The following is an 18,107-nucleotide window of genomic DNA, read 5'->3' as shown; positions in this document are numbered from 1 at the left end:
TTCTCTACAACACACTAATTTTTCAGTAGTAATCCTTAGTGCACTCACTTGAAAAAGGCTCGTAGGACTTGGCTCTGTCTTTGACATGATTATCTCTAATGCTCTTCCTCCTCTTATTGCAGCCCTCCTGTGTGTGTTTGCTAAACCAGATGTTCACATTGCACTTCATGTTCCTCTCTATCCCTGAGCTGTAAGGGAGAAAACAAAAGAGTGCTGTTAACCTATATAGTGCTCCTCTGAAATGGGAGTGCTGTTCTCAGTCTTCACCAGGAAGAAAGAACAGAGCTGGACCAACACAGTTGCATAGCAAAGGATTCTTTAGATGCTTTCCAGTCCTTCACTGGAAGAATCCTGTGAGCACAATGTTGTTGCTTATTTAATTACTGACCATGTAGCACATTTAGGACAGCATTTTAAGTCTTACCAGCATAAGGGATTTGGTAAATTCATTACTTGTTCTGCTTGTAACAATACCTGGGTCTCCCTGGCCCTACCTGGGGAGAAAAATCCACTTACAATATCTTGAAAAAAGGGTTCAGGAGTGCCTGCTGAGGTCAGGGCAATCCAAAATATGTGGTGGTAATGTTGATGCTCTCATTTTCTGCTGGATGTCTGGAACTTCTGTTAGCATAAAAGATGTGGCACACTGCTTTCAATGCAGAATAAGCATAAAAGTGCCCTTAGCTGCGTTTCCAGGAGGCAGCTAACACACAGAGACGTTATCTCTGTAACATTTCAGTGATGATAAGGCATCTGTAGCTCTTTCCGTGACACAGTTTAGTAAATCCAGCAGCAGCCCTTTGCCTTTACCAAGCTTGCCTGGCTGACTTGCAGAGAATCTAGGGAGCTGCTTTTTGACTTTGCTGCAGACAGTGCTGTGTGATGAGCGCTGTAAAATCTGATCGTTAATATATTAAGCCCAAACTTCTTCATCTCAATCTCGCCTGGCTCTAACTGCTCTTCTTTGGTCATCTCTGTACTAGGCACCTGCTTCACATCAAGGATACAGGCCAAAACATGTCACTTTTCTGATTCTTCCCTTTTACATCCCTTGCGCATTGTGTAGGTAAATTCAACCCTCTCCCTGGGAGAAGAGAAATGTACTCCTGATGTGCACAGGGCCACAGTGCTGCTGAGGAAATTCAAGCCTGACTGAGAACAGCAGTGGCTCAACTTGAACTAGAGCAAGCGAGGGCTGTTCTCATGCATGTGGTCATCACACTGCAGTGAAGATAAAGTTCTATGTGGTATTTCTGGTACTGTCACAAACTGATACAGCTTCATTAATGTTGACCTTTTTCCTGCCCAATGGTACATCCATCTGACTGGAAGTGTTCAGAATAGTATCCTGGCACCTGTGGTCAAAAATGATCCATTTTTCCCTTGCTGTAAACTGTCTCTTGTGATGTTTTTGAAATGGCAGCCCTAAGTATGTGAAGATGTATGTGTTTTCTTTGAACACAGCTGCTGCTCTTGACCCATCTGCCAGAAATTCTGCTCTTCAGACACAGCTTGCTTCCTCCTGATGTCTGTCTCCCTATTCCATTGGAAACAAACATTTTAACACAGCTTTGCTTAATGCAAAAGAACAACTAACTCTCCTTTTAAGGGCATGTTTCAGAGAATGAATGAATCCAAGGATGGGTTGAATCTACTGTCAAATAGGTATTTTAGTCTGGACAATTGTATAAAGTATTTGTCACTGTGGAAAATCTATTCTTTCACTGCATAAAAACTCCTTAAGCAAGCGTGTCTGGGTAATGCCAAGCCTAGTTAGCATGGGTGAAGCTTCCTGGAGTCTCTGTCCTCCCTGCTAAAAAGAAAACGGAGTCCATGGTTCATCTTTAATTGAACATTGCTCTGGTGCAAGGGCTTTCTCAGCAGCACAACCAGGTAAAGGAGAGAGAACAGCAATTCATTTTGCTACTTAAAAGAAGAAACCCAATATGCAAACTTGCATGCAGGATGCTTTTAAAACACCTGCCTTTCACATCTTCTAAAAGGGGCATGCAACTGAATTACAGAGGGACAGGGTCATGCAGTCAGGAGTCTTTCCTCATGGGGTTTGTCTTGCTGCCAAGGGTGTGCTCACGACATGTCCTCTAATTCAGTTAGAAGTACTCTTCCAGGAACCATATCATTACAGAGTTTGAAATTCTGGAAGCTGAGTGGAAGCAACAATATAGGATTGCTAGTGTTCCCTTTCCTTCTTTGTGCTAAAAATGTCTCTGGAATGAGCTGTGTCCTGATCTGGCTGCAGCTCCTGCCTTTGAAGGACTCCTTTCCTACCCTGGTGCCCCAGCTCCCGGTGAGAGGGAAGTGGCAAGGGCTCTGCAGAGCTGGATGTAGTCCTCTGTCCTGCTGTGCCTCACTTCTTTTTCAGGACTTGCTTCACCTTTCTGATGTAATGATTGCATGATTTTTACTGGGCTGTCAGTAGGGCTCTTGTGATCCTCTCATCATAGAGGTTAAATTGTTGGCATACACAGGTGCTGCTGTAGGGATGAATCTGCTTTGGTCCATAATGAAGAGTCTTAATGAAGAAACTATCTGATCATAGTTAGGCTTTCTGCCTTATGGGGCTATACTTTGATGGGAAATGGGCAGAGAAACAGGAGGAAAATTAACCAAAGCCTTTTGGCTCTCAGTTAGCACCTCTTAGCTGTGTTGTTGTGTGGGGTTTGTTTGTTTGTTTTCATGAGCTGTGGTCTGGACAGTCTGCTTAGCTGCCTCTGCCATTTGATAAGTGTGTGCTTTAAAGAGGACCACGTTTGAAACCTGAGTAGCAGCTTCCTAAACTCCCCCTGTACAGCAGCTCTTCTGCAAAGGAGCAGCATTGCATGGTTAGAGCAGCCCTTCATCCCTTGAAAGAGCTTCCTCAGAGCATGTTTTCTGATGTATCTGATGCTGCTGTATCCAGAAGATATCTGGACCTTTTTGTTGTAACCATGTTTGTGCATTCAGAGCAATTTTGATGGTTATGAAGGTTAAAAAAAAAAAAGGGGGGGGGGGGGGGGGGAGAGAAAATCTCCCAGAGATCTTAATAAGCTAATTTGGTAACTGTTTGTGGCTTTTGTTGTGAGGACAGAACTGGTTCATGCTGATGAGTGCTGCATGAAAATTATATTATTAGTAATTACTGATAATTTCTTGTCTGGAAGCTTCAGGTTTGTGGGAGCACTTAAATCCATTTGCTTCTGTATTCCCTCTGGCTTTGCTGTAATGTCTCTCGGCACCATGTACCTCAAGACACTTCAGCAGTTCCCTTTTCTCCATGGCAACTTCTCACAGCAGTTCCCGTATCACAGAAGCAGTTCTCTCTCTTTGCCTTGACGTTGTTTTTCTGCCCGGTCAGCGCGCATCACCGTGCTGTACAGGCTTCCCCAAAGCAAAGGCAGCAGTGCCAGCCCTGGACCATGATGGGTACTGGTGCAGGGAGATGCTTCAGGGGTGGAGGAGGAGGCAGTGTGTGCTTTGCATTTTCCCCTCCCCGAAAGAGAAATAGTAATTTTCTTTTTTATTTGAAATGTGATGTGGTAATGCAGTAGTTTTTTGTCAGCTGGCAAAGCTCAGGATTAGTCACAGGAGTCTTGTTTTGCTTTCTGCTGGGGAAGCTGGCAGAAAGGTAAAAAGGAAAAAAATAGTATATTAAACAAAAAACCTAACCTTGCTACTTTTCAAAGCAGATTATGGAATTGTTGTACTGGGGACCATCACCTGGCTACAGTGTCTCAAATCCCTCATTAAGATTTAAATTGGAGTTATTCCTGATTTTAGAGGTGTGCATGGAAATATGCAGTGGAGGTAATCTTACCTGGCCTAGCTAAGGAAATGGCAGTAAAAGGAAGTACTGCTCACTTGTTTAGCTTGAGAGTTATTTTTCATCCTGCACCAAATGCTGAGTGTTTTCTTTGAAGACTATTATTAGAATAGAAATTGGTTTAGTACTCTTTCAGACTGAGATTAATAGAGGTGGACTCCTTAAAATCTTCTGTTTTGATTTGGTTTCTGGCATCCTAATTACTTCTGCTTCTAACTATGTCTCTATCTCCTTTCATCTTCCCCACTCTGATTGAAAGTACCTTCAGACCAGAAAAGCCAAATGAAAGAGATCCTTGCTGTAGGTGTGATAAGCCACGTTTGTGGGGGAGGACAGTTAGTGGCTGGTAGTTTGCACAGGACCTGCAACCTTCACTTTCTGCCCCATGCAGTGTCGTCCTCTCATGGGAATGCAGCCTGAAGGTGGGCAGCCTCAGGGCCATGTTTGCAGCCAGCTCTGGCAGAGGGTGATGGTTTAACATTTGTCTGGGAATAAATAGTAAGGATATGCTGGGATATATCTGGGGAGGCAGTTCCTGCAGATATTCCAAGCTTTTGTGAAGTGAGCAAGCAGAAAAAGCAGTGGCGCTTGCTCTTTTTTTTTTTTTTAAACCAAATTACTTTTAGGTGTTTGTGTGATTTGTTGTTGTTGGTTTTGTTTTGTTTTTTAGTGTGGCTGTTGTTTTGTTTTTTTTTTTTTTTTTTAAACATTTGTAGCTAGTTTATCTAATTTTTCAACCTGCTCAGAATGGAATCCTAATGACCAGTTATTCTTAATAAATGTTGGATTCCATCCTGGTTGGAGATGAAGTGGGGTCTCTGGGGTATGAGCCTGTGACTCCTTAATCCAGGTGAGAAAGTGGCAGCAACTTTGATTCCACATGTCAGCATATTTTAATGCCTTAGTTCAGGAAGGTAGGTGAAGCTGAAGGGCAACCAGCTCATTCCTTAAGCAGTGGTCTCATGGTGCAGGTTAAGTTTATATTTGTGGCTTTGTTTTGAATTTTGTTTTTATTGGCGACAGAAATGCTTACGCTCTTCTGGTGCTCTGTGAACTCAGCTGCTGTGCCCTTCAGTGCCTCTGCACTCAGAGAGGGAGGAATGCTTGTTATTTTGTGCCTGTTTGTTTTCAGGGGCTCAAGCTCTGAGATGTAGAAAACCATTATACACTAAAGTATTGACCGAGTGGGACTGAACTTTCTTCTTGTCCAGATAAGTAATGACAGATTGGCTCTGATTTGTAAAATAATAATTTCTCACTGATTACTTCAAGTAAACTCTGAGTGGGGTTTTATGAAGGGATTCTCCCCCCCCAACTCCATTTTTGCAAGAGAGATTTAGCAGCACATGGAAAATGTGACTGACCCTTAGAGGGCAGCTTGAATTTTATACTTCTGTTTTTATTATCTTGTTTGTCAGAGAACACAACAAATTTGCTCCATCTCTGGTTCAGGTTTTCCCCCTCCCCCAGATATGGATTTTAAATAGGAATTTATAAAATATGGTGGCAGTAAAGCCATTCTCAGAACTAATTTACTGTGTTTTGTATCTTCTGTTGATCTTTTTTTTTTTTTCTTTTTAGTTTCTTGCTAATGATGCTATTGATTGGAGCCCAGCATTATTATTTTAATGCAGCTGAAAGGAAGGGTTACACCATTACACAGATCTTCTATTTTTTTTTTTTTTAAAGACTCTCTTACGCTAATAAACATACACAGGCAGCAGTTACCAGAAGTCATCATTAAGTAGCTGTAAACCCTCTAACAAGATAAAGCGTTTAATGTATTGACTTGTTAGTGTCTTTAGCTCTGCTTTTGATGAAGTCGTAGGTGGAGTATATATTTAGAAACTTAATTCCAGAAAAAACCAACATATCCATCAGTCAAAAGTATTTTTTTCAAGACCCAAAAAGCAAACCTTTTTTTCCACCCCGCCCCCCCCCCCCCCCCTTTCCTAAGCAGACAGTCCTGTGCTGTGTGTGAAAGATGCTAGTGGGAAAGCATTGGTTTACCAAAAGGAAAAACAGGAGCAATCAGCCCTAACATCACAACCTTAATAGGAGAGCAAGATGCACACGTTGCATTCTTGCTCCTGGAGCTCCCCGTTTGATGACCGGCGCGATTGGTAGGCTCCCAGAAGCTGAGCAGAGGGATCAGCAGAGATTCAGCGGCGGGAGCTGCTTGGTGTAGCCTGCACATGATCCGAGTGTGCGCGTGCCTGCGAAGCAATGGTAATTCGAGGTGAGCTGTTTGAGCAGAGCAGCTTCTCCTCAAGTACTGCAGCCAGCTTCGTGTTGTGCCACGGTAAGGAAGTTTGCTTTTTGTTGCGTGAAGATGGTGTTTATCGTGGGGATTTCTGTACAGTTCCAGTGACAGCCGCACTAAAACTTGTTGTTCTTTGAGTTAATTGAGCCTCAAGCAAACGTCTCTGACCTTTTGAAGAGTGTTTGTGTCCAGATTTGTTTCCAAACCTCCTGGAATTTGGCTTGTGTTTTTTTTCCTGGCTTTTGGAGAAAGGTACTGTAGTTTGTAGTTGATTGAACTTAACACCGGGCAAGCTGTGGATGTTATTCCTCTATCTGGAAAGGGTTTGGAGATATACCGGGCATCTCACCAAATGATTCAGTTGTAACGAACAACCTCCTTCCGTGCTTGTTTGTGTCTCTCCCAGTACAGCCAGCTTGCTTCTGCCAAGCACTGGAATATGACTAGTTTTCCAGAGCAAGGGCAGAGCATCCCAAATTATTTAAAACCCATCACTTAGCATTTTCAGCTGGATTTCCTGCTTTCCTTCTTCTTTCCTTCTTTCCCCCCCACTTGGATGTTGCACAAAACCGCTTCTGGAGTAGACAGCTATGTAAAGAACATATTTAAGCTCTTCTTATGCTGGGAGTGGCTTATTAGCTTACAGCTGAGAATGTGTGCTGTTGGTTGTGATGTGGGGTTTTTTTGCGTGCTTTTTTCTGTGTGTGGAGTTTTGTTTGACCAAATGAATCAATTGCTTCTCTTACACATTCCAGTATTTATTTGCTTCATTGATCTTGCTAATGAGGACAACATATGTTCTGGAAGGTTTCAACCAATCTAAGGAAAAGTTAAGAAAGTTCCTTTGCGTTTATTAACACTAACAGCAAGAAGACCCCCTTAAGTAACAGGGAAGAAAGTTGATTACGATGCCAAACAAGTTTGTCCTCTGAAATATCCCCACTGGGTAATTCCTATCAGGCAGCCTGAAGAACTGGGTGGGGGGGAGGAAAAAGTTTTGGTGTCAGTTTGGTGTTAACTATGTTATCTGTGAGTGCTCAAGCTGCTGGAGAACTGGGCAGGATCTTGCATGTGTGTATTTTTCCTACCAGAATTACTTATGTCACCATGGGTGTCTTATCTTGTCAGCTTTTGGAGACTTTTCTCTTTCCCGCTGTGGTTTCTATGGAAATGTCAGAGGTTTGGGTGGTGTGTAGTAACCCTCCTGACTGCAGCACAGTCACACTCTGTATTGCTTAGCTTGTGCTAATTTTGTGCCTGAATCTGCTGCAGGAAGGGAGTAGAGGGTGTTTGACATTGACTATGAGTGCCAACTACAAAAATGGCAGTCCAAGAGACACCTTCTCCATCCCCAAGAGTTGAGAAGATTAAGTCAAAAAAATGCAGAAGCTTATGTTGCCAGGCAGGCTTGAGGATGGACCCCAGGAGGGGTACTAGGGATGGGACTGTTGGTTTGAGGAGTGAAAGAGGAGCTTCTGTGGCTGACCCCTTCTATCAAGTGAAAGGTTTGTCTTCAACACCTTTTTCAGAAGAATTGGAACATACTAAAATGTTTGAGGGAACTGGGAGTGTTCCTGGCTCTGTGCACAAAGCTACATGCATTTTAAAATAAAACCTGCTGATGTTTCTTTCAGCTGTCCTTAGTATGAATGAAAGCACTCTATTCGCCACTATTTCTCAACACCGAGAGCACCAGCCTGGGCAGCAGAGATGTTTTAGCTGTGCATACAGGATTAGTGGTGTCCTAGGGGGCTAAATGGGGCACCTTGTGTTCTAGCAAACTACCAACTTGCCATTCACACGCACAAAAAATAAGCATTTGGTATTATTTAGCTGATGGGTGTTGAAGAAGGCTTTTAATCTGGAAATACTGTCAATCACCTTCACAGTTGAAGAGCTTTAAGTGGGTTGTGCTTGCTGTTACCATAACTTTGTGCGTGCTCGTCTGCCATGCTGGCTTGGAGAGCTTCTTCCAAGGAGCTGTTCAGTACAGATGGCAGATACTGTAACTGTCTTTGGGTATAAGAACTGAACTCTAAAGGTGTAAATGCGTTTTGTTAACTACTCCTCTTCCATCGTGAGTAGGACTTGAAGTGATAACTTAAGCACTGATCCTTGGGCACCACAAAGTGTAAACAAGGGGCTGGATTTCAGGGACAAGTGCTCTTGGTGCCTTCTTCCTGGATAGTCCCATTACCCATGGTCTGACAGCATTTCTAAAGTAGAAGATGCTGGGCCACTCAGAATGAAAGTTGCTGGAGGAATGCAGGAAATGATCCCCTTTGTCTTAGTAATTTCCCGTTGTGCTGCCCCCAGTGCATGTTGGCTTAGGTGAGGAGCGGAAGAGCCTCTCCCAGGAGGGTTTCTGGAGCTGTTCATAAGAATGCTCTTTGAGAACATCACTGGAGGTGTGGATAAAACTAGAGGCATTAGTGCAAGCTTTTGCTACATCATCTTAGCAAAACATTTTCTCCGCTAAATGTGACAAGCTAACCTGGGCCTTCCAGAGAGGCTGTAGAAATTTGTCCCTGAATCCCAGAGAAGGTCAGTGCTGGAAATATCTAGGAGGCTGACACTGTTGTTCTAGAAACCATGGAGGTGATTGCCAGAGAGCAGAATATGAGAAAATTATGTCCTTCTCCTTCAGATATGGTCAATTTCTAACTGTTTGTCTGATCTGAGATCTGATTATCTCATCCTGCCTGGGATGGTAGGTAGGATAGACAGTCATGTTCTGTTTATTTGGGTCCTTTTGTGCTAAAGAAGTGCACAACCTTACTTTGAAAGTGTAAAAGCCTTTGCAGGAACAAGTACTGTAAAAAGCAAAATGCTTTCCTGTGTGTCAGGCTTTGGAAATTCATTATTCTTTAACACAATATAGTTGCAATCTTGCCTGTCAGCACAAAATTGGAAAATATTCTCAGCTCAAAATAAATTCCACAAGAAAAATAGTTTCTATGTCACCTCTTATTCAGAGGAGAGCTACTGGACTTTAGCCCTAAATAAAGATTCCAGCCAACTTCAGTGCTTCAAGAAGCAGTAGTAGTTGTCCTAGATTTGATTGTCCACTTTTCATCCTTACTCTTTGCATTGACCAAGTCAGTGGAGCAAGTTTCAGAGCATCTTGTCAGTGTTGCTGGTGCTCTCAATTGCTTTGAGTGGTTTCCGTTGTGTAAAATGTAAGAACTTTCCAAAATGTATGTCTTGAGCCATCAGTTGGCAAGTCATTTTAAAATCTTGCCATTGTTCTTTTTTCTCCTTTAGCCCTGCTAGGAAAAAAAAATCCATTAACCTGTGTTTTGAAAAAGCAATTATTTGCTTGGGTTTGATACAATTAGAGCTGTTTATTTTGCAAGTGGGAAATGTTTCTAATGCATTTATCAGTAAATCATCCTCAAAGCCAGCCCTCCGAACACTGCTTGCTCCTGTTCTTTCTCCTGATGTGGCTGTCAGGATGTTGTTACTGTATTTGCAGAAGAGAATGGCCAATCTGCTTTGATTTTCCTCTAATTCCAGTGATCAACACGATTCATTGCATCACTCATTTCTGATGCATTTTTAGAAGTAGCAATTCTGGTTAGCTTGTAACTTGGAAATTCTCCCATTTTCTAATTATGGCTATTATGCTCTATTGTCATTATTGTCACTGGGGGTATTTTTGAAAATTAAAGGTGAAAGGTGGCTGCACAACAATGAAACTCATCAAAGAGGCTCCCCAAGCTTATTGTGAGTCACCCTTGCTGATTTTAGTAACAAAAATAAGTTTTCTTTTACAGCTGTTGACTTCTGCAAGCCCTGCAGTTACTCATTAGGGGAGGCAGAGCTGGTTTGTGTTCTGGCTCATGCCAGGGGAAGAGCCAGTCTCACTAGTGTGTGGCCAAGGAGACATCTCACTTGTGTGTAGCTCCTGCCTGGCCAGCTTCTTGCTTCTGTAGCCTTAGCCTAGAGGGAATTAAAGCTTTTTAATGTATTTCTGGATAGTTTTGATCTTTGTCAATTCTATTAAAATGCTGAAGCTGGATAGAGCTGTCCTGAGGAAAGGAGGAGAGGCAGCTGCTTCTTGGCAAAGGCAGCTCAGATTTTAGTGGGAGAATAGATTGGATAAGGTCTTGGATTTACATAATTGCTGATGCTTTTTTTGTGTGTGGTTTCTTTTCTGTCTAATTGCACTAGAAGGTAGTGGAGATTGAGTGGAAGACATCTGCAGGGCAGACAGGCTATGGTATGCAGCACTCATCTTCAGGGGAAAAGCAACTAGGAAAGGGCTTAAACACCTCTTATTTTGTTAACCTTCCACCTTCTCAAGAAGCACAATTTCAAATTACTTGTTTCTGCTCCTCCTTGCTTTGGTTTTTGCAAGGAATTGTCTCTAGCAGAGATCAGAGACACTGGCCAGCTTCTCTGATGTGAGCTGCCACCCCAGTGGAGCTGTCAGTCTGGGTGAACTGATGTCTGCTGTCACATCCACAGTCCTTCACCTCCCAAATAATGATGCTCTGATTCACTTTCCTTCTAGCTGTGTGTTCCTCAGATAGTATTCCTCCTCCTGGCAGGAAACAAAACTTTTTACTGCATGTTATGATGAGACATAAGGTTGCCTTTAGCAGGTTGGGGTTTGGGGAGGCTTCCTGTATGGGTGGATGCATACAACTAAGGGCTTTTGAGAATTCTGGGCATCCTTTGAAGCATCCAGTGCACAGCTCTCAGGCACCACACCTGATGAGATGGACCATGGAGCTGATGCACAGTGGCCATTTATCTTTTCCTTTCCTAGTGTCTCTCCAAGATTTCTTCATCCTGTCATGGCTTGTTGCCCTGCTTGCACCTGGGAATTTTATGAATGCATCTGTTGGGGACAACCAAATTCCCCAATTTAGAAACTTCATGGCAGTGTGATGGAAAAAGGTGCAGAGGGATAAATGTATTAGCAAATCACACAGATGAGCCGTAAGACATCAGTTTGGAATGAGTTTGGCTTGTAACTTAATTGCATGACATGAAACTAAACATGTGAATTGTGCACCTGAGAGAATCTCTTCGAAGTAGTGTAATTAGAAAAAAAATCAGCAGGATGTCGCTGAAAGTACAAGTTGTTAGTGCTGCCATTGCTGGTGCTCTGCTTCTCTTTCTTGCCATTAGCATGACTGGTATTTTTAGGGTAGCTTTGCAGCTTGTCTATTTTCTGCCAAGTTGCCTAAATATGTTGGTCTCACGTGACATAATAAATATTCTCTTGGAAACCGATGCCATATATATCCTGAACTTTCCCTTCTGCCGATGTCTGGATTCATTCCTTTAAAATTGCAGCAGCAGGAGCTGGAGGAAAGGTGGCCCTTTTTATTAGGGCCTGTGCATGTGGCTCTGAAGATCTTGAGAGGAGTTTAAGTAGACTGCAGATAAAGCTGATGGAGTGGAATGTTTTTGTTTGTTGTAGTTTTGGGGTGGTATTAGCTTTAATTGTAACTTGTTTCTCTTATCTTTTATACAGGCTTCCTAGAGCTCTGATCCTGCTCTAAAATCCATGCAGATAGTCTTTCTGCACTGAAGTTGTAGTAATGATGCCAGGCACCAAGCTCAGGGCTGCTGCCGTGATGCTCTCATGTGGCACCTCTCTGCTTTGTAGTGCTCAGTCTTTCCTACTGGAGTCTCAGGACATTTTTGGGTTTATTTATGTATTTATTTTAGACTTGACCTTGCAAGAGCTTTTCTCTGCTAATGTGTCGCTTGTCTGTGTTGGTAAGGCATCTGGGTATGTTTCCTCAGAGATTGAGGACTGCATGTTGTTGGTGCCACGCCCTGGGACTTGTCTCTGCTGTCTTGCCTGAGATCAGCCTGCAGTAGTTGTCTCATGGTCAACCAGCCTTGCTCCAAGGTCCGTGGAGCCTCAACATGGATTGAACATACTCACCTAGAACAATTCATCAATCTGTGGGTTACAAATATGAAGACCATATTTCATCTGAAAACTCAAGGTTGTAGTGGGAACCTTGTGGTGAAAATGGAAACTGCTGTATGTCAGCTTTTCAGCAACATCCTCTGGTTCTGTGTGCTGTGGGGTACTAGGGGGCAGTCCCTGGGTGGAAAAGATGTTGGGAAAAGGCATCACTTGTACTCTTCCAGCCCAGGTGCAGCTTTTGGACAAGCCTTTGCCATGCATGTTTGTGAAGGTAGATGCAGGGGCTTCCTACTTGGCTCTTGCAGCAATTGACTGTATGTGCTGTTGCAGCTGGCGCTGCTGGGAATGCTCCATCAGAACAGCATCTAGAACTCGTGACAGACTAATGCAGTGTTTGTGTTATTGATTTCTGAACTCTGCTGCCATTCAGGATTTTAGCTTACTGATACAAGTGAAACAAAAGCAAATCTGTGGAAAAGCAGAAATTGCACTTTTAGGCTAATGAAGCTATGTTGTGTCGGACAAATGGGTGGCTAATCTGCTGGAAAGAGGGGGAGAGTTGGCCCTTAATGAGAAGTTATTAGAAGTTGAATAGCTGTTAAATTGCTGTATTAATACAATGGACAATCCTCTAGCTTGTCTCCTTAAAGTGTTCTATTAATTGAGAACCCTCTTTAATCCAGTCTTAAAAAAATTAATTACTGTTTTTCAAAAACACTTCTATGACTTGTAGCAACCTCATTCAAATTAAACTGACTTTGTCATGACTGCTTCCTTTATGGACTTAAGCTGCAATTCATGGTCTCTGTTGATTATACTAACTCCATATATAAGAGCTTAAGACTTCTAAGAACAAGTCTAATGGTCTAGCTTCTCACACCCCACCCCCCCATAAGTTTTTGAATTGGCAGCAAATAGAAAAGTAGAACTGAGATGAGAGAAAAGTGTCTGGTACTTTGAGCAAGAACTTGGATATTACATTCAGTTCAGCTACTGATTTCTGGGTTGACTGAGCCAGCATTTGCAGTGAATTTTGGATGAGACTATCCAAATGTTAGTGTCCCTCAGACACTTGCATTACCTGTAGAGTGCAGGTAACTTTTATTGCTCAGAATAGTTGTCCTTGTCTTCATGACACGATGTGACCAAAGTTGAAATGTTCGAGGTTTTTATCTCCTCTGCCTGCACTGGTACATTTTCTGGATATTCCAGAACTTCCAGCTTTTGGTGGTTTGACTCTCCACCTGCCACTTCCAGAAGCTTTTAGTTGCTTTCATGCTTGCAGCAGTTGAGAATAGTGAGCAGTGTCTCCTCTTGTGGTCAGGCAGCTCTGGTGCTGTCCATCAGGGGCCAGCATGCTCCTCATGTTGGCATGTAAGACAGTCCAGCCCCTGAATCAGGTCACTGTTTACAAAGCAGATTTATATCAGATATAAATACAGCTGTAATGCCCTTTAATGAAGGGCATGTGTGGCTCCTGCAAAGGCTGTGCAGCACTCCTGCTACCTGAGAGCTGAGAGGCAAACCTGGAAGAGTGAGATTGGGGAATTCTCATGGTGTGAAACAACTGGCCAGACTATAGAAAGAATTTTAGAGCCAGGACAAGAACTGCTTCTGATAGCTGAACTGATGAGGTTTGACACTTCCTGCTCTGTGCTTTGCTTTTTCAGCTGCTGTCAGGCTGGAACAAGGTTTTCATCCTATGGTACACCTAATGAAAAGGAAAATTTTGTGGCATAACCCTTTGTAGACTTGCTTTTGTAACATTTGCTTATAGAGAAGACCTCAAATAAGGATGTTGCAGATACAATTTGAATATCTGATGGAGAAGAGATGAGAAAAGTTTGTTTGAATGGGCCTTGGAGGTCAGGAAACACATTTTGGTTTTGTTTTGATCCTCATTAAATTGCTTTATTTTGTCCCAGGAAGGAGACCCTGATTGACTTGTGAAGTTTAATTTGTAGCTGCAGAAGATGAATGAAATCCCATTTCCTTTGGGGAATAAAACCACATGTTATTCCACATGAGTCCTTAAGGAACATGGAAATCTGCCCTTGGGAAAGCTCTCTGCTTACCTTGATGGGGTGAAACCACAGTATGTGGTCTATGTCTGTCAAATTCTTTGTTACATCCAGAAATTCTCTATAGGCAAAGGACTTGCTCCTGAAGAGGATTCTGAAAGCTAGATCTTGGCTTTTTAAAACCTGTGGCAGTGAGAGGAGTTCAGTAGCAGAGTGGGTCAGAGTAAAAGGCCAGAGGAATTGCTTCAGTGCTTTGTCTTGTCGATTTGACAGCTGAAGTTTAGTTTGTTTTGTGATTCCCAAGATACTAATGCTGCTATTGGGTTCAGAGCACAACTTAATTACATCTGATAATGTTATCCGCAGTAAAGATTATTTGCACTGGGTTTTCAGGATACTTTAAGTGGGGGGTCAATTATCTTTTGATCTTGACTATTGTTTTTCCTTGTCATTTGTAGAAACAGCCAGAAGATCTATAGCCCTTGTAGAAAAGGGAAGGGTGAGTAGCGTTTGCTTGTGGCTGTGTTTATCCCAAGTATCACGATGCCACACACTGTGGCAGGCAGCCTGGACAGTTAGTTTTCATTCATGTTACTGCATCAAGGAAACCTGGTAGATGTAAACAAACCAGAAAAGTTCTTGAGGCTTCTAGGTGCTTTCCTGCAGGAAGAGGGCATGTTTGCATGCTACAGGAGATGAGGTGGAATGTGTGCAGAGAACCTCTGGGTTCTTGGAGGAATTTATGAACTGTGATACAATTTTCAGAATTCATTTTCTGCAGAAATTGCTGATAGCCCCAAAGGCAGTTGATGGGAAGGAAGAAAAAAATCTTTTGCATTTTATTCTTGCAGAATTGGGCTACTTATCAGGGAACTTAATTTACTTGAGCTACCCTACTTCATCTTCTATTAAAAATAATTCTGTGGCAGAAGTTGGGCTCAAGCTCCTGAATGTGCTCTGTCACTAATTTTCTCTTGGATGTTGGACCAGATAGTTTTTTCTCTCTGTACCTCTATTTTCCCACAAATGAGGGATTATAATGGCTGCCCTAGCTCTAGAGGCCAGGGACAAACTTTAATGCAGCTGTCAAGTGCTGTGAGATGGCTGCAGGGAGTACAGCTGGGCACCAGCCAGGCACTACTGGTCTGTAGGGCTGCAGCAGCGACTCTGCTACGTGTGTGCTTACTCAGGTTGGTGACTCAGTCGTAGTCGTGTTTCCTCCTTTCTTGCCAGTGCCTGCATTTGCCTCCTTAGGCACTGCTCCCATCCTTGGCTTGCAGTGAATTCATTTATTTTAGAGCCTACTCTGATGAAACTTGTGAGTTTCTGACTGAAGGTGTCCAGCCTGGCTGGAGATGCTCATATTCCTTTCATGATGCCATTTTCTTTCCCTGCTATATCACATCTTGCTTCGGAACAAGTCTGCAAAATGATGGAAATGGTAATTGAATTGCATGTCAAGAAAACCAAATAAATACAGCTGGCCCTGAGTTTAATCTAGGAAGGGTTTCTAATTATTATGTAGAAACACACTGAAATTTGTGTTCAGAAAACCTTGTACAGCAGTTAGTACACAAAGGTGCAGCTGGCTTCTTTCCTGGGAGTCACAGTGTCACTCTCTGCAGTGTCATCAGCCTCCTCCAGTCCCATTCTGTCTCAGCACCTGGGTGTTTTATTATGATTGGCTTTACCACAGGTGTCCTCTGCCTTGAGGTTCATAAAGATTTCTCCGTGTTGTGGGAAATCTGAAGACAGATGGCTGTGGTGGTAGAGGAGTATCAGGGCTGTTGAGAAGGTGATTTGGGCTTAGAAGAAATTGAAAAGGTGGTTAAGAAGGGTAGAAAAATAGGTATCAAGAAAGTGAAACCAAATATGTGTGGGTTGTTTTGTTTGCTGGTTTGTTTTCCTAAAATAGCACTTCAAATGCTTTGCTGTTATCATAGGATCCTGTTGGCTGGAAAAGACCATTGAATCCAGCTATTGGCTAACTCTTCCAAGCCTGGTACCTGTTGTGGATGTTACTTAAATTTAATTTCTAGGCCTTGCCCACACTGAAACTATAGATACAATTTGAATTTTCTTTTCCCTTCCAATACCATATGGCAGAGCATCCTATGTTTTGAGTCTTCTGTCTCTCCAGCCTGGATCTAACTGCAAAATACACATTTTATTTGCCTCCTGTGTTGTGTCTGTATAATAGACTGTCCACTTCCATTTCTTTGCCATGAAAAATGGGTTATTCAGGAGAAAAAAACAACAAAAAGGGCATTAATAAATAATATGTTTTTTTCCAAGTTTCTAGTTGAACTAATAAATTAAGATCTTGTGGGAGTTCTGGGGGGTTACAGTGGAGATTCTGGTGCCTCAGGCAGATTCCAATGTAACTCTACTCTGTAATCATAAGGTTTTGATTTTCTTAAAGAGATAGTTGTCTCTGTTAGCTGCTTTTCCTCTGCTTATGCTCTTGCATACTCTGCTTATGCAGTCTTGGGTTCAGTTTCCAGCTTTGGCTTTGTTTTAGGTTATCATAGTCTGTCCCTTGGGTGGTTTGGGGTTTTTTGAGGGGAGGGTGTAGGAGGGTGTTGGATTTTCCCAGGGGTAGTGGAAATTGGAGATGTGGATTAACCCTGGGGTCTCTCATTGCCCGAACTGGCCATTGCTAGCCTGGAAGAAGCATGCAAGACATTCCCCCAGATGCAAAGGGGCTCTTTAACCTGATGCAGAGAAGGAAAAATGGAGTTTCAGGCCTTCATCTTGCTTCAGGGCTTCTAATCTCACCAACCGCATGGCAGCTTCCAGGATGCTGGTCCTGGGCTTGTCACCTCTGAGAATGACTGGGCAGTAGCACAGCAAAATGTTGGCAGCCAGCAGCTCTCCAGCAATGAATCACCAAGCTGTTAGAGGGAGGAATTGTCTTTGTCATTATAGGAACTCTGTGGGAGACGTGACTGGGATGTATATCCCTTCTGGATGCATAATGGAAAAATAACTCTTCTGGCATTGAGGTTAGGCTGCTTGGACCAGCCTTGGGTCCTCACAGTCAAATGAACCAATGTTGTGTAGCTGCTCTCTTTTAGAGCTTTAAAACCATTTCAGCCTCAGTTGTTTTGCAAATGTGAGTTCTTCAATGGGAAGGTAGAGGCAGTTATTGGCTTCCTTTGAGGAGGACTTTATCCTGCTTCCAGAAAGCTCCTGATTTAATTCTTGCATGACTGAATGGTGTCTCCTCCTCCAGCAGGACATGGAAATGTTTCTGCCCCTGTTTGGAACCACCCTGACTCCATTCAGTGCTTACCACTAGCAATGCAGTAGTGTTCCCTTTTCCTGGAATATGTTGCTCAGGTCCTGCAAGAACCTGCAAAAGTCCTGAGTTTTAGGGAGATGGATCTGTGACCCCAATGCAGCAGTGGGATCTGGGGCAGAGAAGGGCTGGCCCTATCAGCAGTCCCATGGGAGCTCCCCATGGAGGAGCCTGGAATAACCTGTCCAGGGGCCCTTGAGCTGGGGACTGTCAAAGTGACTTAAGTCAGAAATTTTGCTCTTCTTAGACAACTTACAGTTGAGGCATAAGCCACAGAAATTGCCCAGTGGTTTGTTACTCAGACCAAAGAAGAAGCTCTGCTGTTCTGACATGTAGTTCCATTTGGCCTCTTCTGTCTCAGCTTGCAATCTGTATAGCTGAGGAAACCTATGAATTATGTAGGTGATATTAGAGGCTGGGTGTTCTATGCTGTGGTTAGCATTAAGGATGATTTGCAAAAGCAGTAAGATCTGATGGTTTAAAAATGCTACATCACTCTGTATGTGGGATATGGAAGAGTAGAGGGGAAGAAATAACACCAGCCCAAAATGTGCTGAATAATGAACTGAAAATGGCTATTGATTATCTGTGCACTTTCATTATCCTGCTGCACTCTCAGTGCAGCTAGCAATTCTTTTTTCTTTATTAAAACAACCCAAAACCCCACAACCCAAACTTTCAAAGGCACTTATGAAATATTTAGTGTAATTATTTCCAAGATCAAAACTCCAAAGAAATTACACAGCCACAGAAACCTTGTTAAATCTGTTGGTGTTATGGATGAAAGATGCAACAGAGGTATTAAA

The 18,107-nt window shown here is 42.8% G+C and overlaps 1 protein-coding gene across 7 annotated transcripts in view; it reads left to right on the top strand.

Moving 5' to 3' along the window:
• Positions 1 to 18,107, top strand: part of PITPNM2 (phosphatidylinositol transfer protein membrane associated 2) — a 140,921-nt gene that overhangs the window by 42,469 nt on the left and 80,345 nt on the right. Inside the window, exon 1 of one of the 7 annotated variants that reach the window (XM_068163500.1) lies at positions 6,045 to 6,122. The exons of the other annotated variants lie outside the window; for them this stretch is intronic. The gene's annotated coding sequence lies outside the window, so the exon portion shown is untranslated. Of the gene's footprint in view, positions 1 to 6,044; positions 6,123 to 18,107 lie in introns of those variants that run through there. 7 annotated transcript variants of the gene reach the window in all.

This window comes from Melanerpes formicivorus, unplaced genomic scaffold (genome assembly GCF_026170545.1).
Source record: "Melanerpes formicivorus ecotype bairdi unplaced genomic scaffold, bMelFor1.0.p_v2 SCAF_72, whole genome shotgun sequence".
In the NCBI taxonomy this organism is placed as follows: domain Eukaryota; kingdom Metazoa; phylum Chordata; class Aves; order Piciformes; family Picidae; genus Melanerpes; species Melanerpes formicivorus.
This window is presented reverse-complemented; position numbering and strand designations above follow the sequence as displayed.